This window comes from Aplysia californica, unplaced genomic scaffold (assembly GCF_000002075.1).
Source record: "Aplysia californica isolate F4 #8 unplaced genomic scaffold, AplCal3.0 scaffold00906, whole genome shotgun sequence".
Classification (NCBI taxonomy): domain Eukaryota; kingdom Metazoa; phylum Mollusca; class Gastropoda; order Aplysiida; family Aplysiidae; genus Aplysia; species Aplysia californica.
The window spans coordinates 110734-113333 of NW_004798176.1; the positions used below are offsets into that span (position 1 = coordinate 110734).

The following is a 2600-nucleotide window of genomic DNA, read 5'->3' on the forward strand; positions in this document are numbered from 1 at the left end:
GAGAGAGGGAGAGAGGGAGGGAGAGGGAGAGAAAGGAGGGTGAAGGGAGAGAGAATGGGAAAGAGAGATGTGGAGAGAGAGAGAGAGAGAGAGAGAGAGAGAGAGAGAGAGGAGATGGCGAGGAGGGAGTGAGGTACGGGTAGGGGGAAGTGGAGATACATGGAGGTAGAGGAGAGAAACATAGAGAGAGAGAGGAGAGGAATGGAGGAGGGGAAAAGATACCTGGAGATATAGCCGAGGAACAGAGAGGTAGGAAGAGAGAGATAGGGATAGAGAGAGAGATAGGGATAGAGACAGAGATAGGGATAGAGAGAGATAGGGATAGAGAGAAATAGGGATAGAGAGAGATAGGGATAGAGAGAGATAGGGATAGAGAGAGATAGGGATAGAGAGAGAGGTGGGAAGAGAGAGAGAGACAGGGGGGGGGTTAAAGGAAGAGAAAGAAAAAGAAAGAAATATCCCCACACATACAGACAAACATACACACACTAAAACACAAGCCTATAACGAAGAGAAGAAGCTAAATTGCCCCCTACACACCTCCTCACAATTCCCCTTTCACTTTCACAACAGTTCCCTGGCCCAAACGACCCGTTCCTTTCACTCTGTAAATCATATTACCTTTCTATTTTTTTGGTTTGGTTTCAGTGAGAATTTTACGGCACTTTGCAACACAATAAGGTCATGTAGGTGCCGAAGATTAGAGGTGTTACAAGAGAGTAACAAACACCAAAAGAGAAGGAGGAGAGATAAGGTCGATAGATGTTTGATGGGAAAGAAGGAGAAAACCACACCAGAGCACCCGTCAACCACCCGCTGTAGATCTTAAGGACAGTGCACACTGTCGATCAAATTCGTTCGATTGGGTCGGAGTCAGACAGTTTGTTCCTTCATGGAGGGGCAAGATCTGTCATTTTGGCTATCCTAATAATGACATTTCTTCGGACACAAAATGCGGAAAGAAGCATTAGAGAATATTGTAACAACAGGAAAGTTTGATGGAAAGAGAGGCAGAGGCAGACAGAGGGAAAAAGATACTGGACAAGATGACAACATGGTTGGGAGCATCAAGAACAACAGACACCATTGCTGCAGCGCAGGACAGGGTGAAGTGGAGGTCCATGATCGCCCACGCCAGTCGGCAAGACACCGGATGATGATGAATACTGACCACAGTTGAACAGAATCACGTCCCAACACACAGACTGATAGATACTCAGAAAAACAAATACACCAACAAGCACACAGACAGATAAATAAATAGACAGAGAAAATGAAATAGGCAAGAGGGCAGACAGATAGACAGACAGAAAGAGAGACATACAAATACGCAAGATGACAGACAGACAGACAGACAGATAGATAGACAGACATTATAGAGAGCATACAGACAAGTAGGCAAAGGGCAGGCAGAAAGACAAACAGATAAATTTGCAATGGGTAGACATGCAGACAGACATGCAGACAGACAGACAGACAGACAGACAAACAGACATAAACAGACATACAAACAGACAAGTAGGTAAAAGGGCACACAGACAGACAGACAGACAGACGGACAGACAGACAGACAGACAGACAGACAGACAGACAGACAGACAGACAAGACAGACAAGACAGACAAACAGGCAAATAGGCAAAAGGGCAGACAGACATCAGACAAACAGACACATAAACAGACAAGACAGATATTCATATACACAAATAAACAGGCACACACACAAACACACACACAAACAAACAAACAAACAGACACACAAACAGACACACTCACCAAAAGCCTCCCTCCCCGCGTTGCTGCCATTACTGTCCTCGCTGCTCTCTATCACTTCCGGTTTGCTCGAGTGACCTTGACCCCGTTCCGGCGGCGACCGGTCGGCCATCTTGATGACGCTGTACCTTAGCAAAGGTCAGCTGAAGTCACATATACACTGAGGCATGGGGCACGCCCCCTTTCGTACGTCACTTCCTTTCTGTATGTTGCGATCAGACTCCGCTGATAGAAATTCCCACCACAACCCTGTCGTTTGCTGCACTTCACACAATGTTGGGTCCCTAGAATTCCACGGAAAATATTATAATAATATATAACAATTATTATATATAACATAAAACGGAGCTTTCGCTACAATATGATCTTGCCGCGCGGGCTATACAAACAGTCATATACGCACACGGAAACATCTGAAAGGGCCCTAAAAACGGTTATGGACTGATGTTATAAAACCCACAAAGAATTCATTAAACGCATAAAATTATATTATACCCAAAAAATTATAAATAAAAATAAAATATATGATGACGTTATATTTTCTTCTATGTCCGTCGTCAGCTGTTATTCATCATGGCAACCGATATACGATAATCCGTCACTGGAAATAGCTGCTAATCCGATACTCCGAGACCCATTAGGAGGGACAGGCGATGAAAGCGACGTAAAAATCCGCACAAAGTAAGATCGGGAATCCCACTAGACTGGTTATGACACGCACAATACAAAACTCATAGTGAGAGCGTAGAAAATCTGAGGGAAAAAAAATAATGATAATGATAATAATGATAATAATGATAATAATTATAAAAATGATAATTACTCTTAC

The 2600-nt window shown here is 43.6% G+C and overlaps 1 long non-coding RNA gene across 1 annotated transcript in view; it reads right to left on the minus strand.

The window, feature by feature from the left end:
- Window positions 1-1775: 1775 nt before the first annotated feature.
- Window positions 1776-2600, minus strand: part of LOC101853587 — a 63071-nt gene continuing 62246 nt past the window's right edge. Inside the window, exon 3 of the long non-coding RNA XR_221074.2 lies at window positions 1776-2055. This is a non-coding gene — a long non-coding RNA (uncharacterized LOC101853587). The remainder of the gene's footprint in view (window positions 2056-2600) is intronic.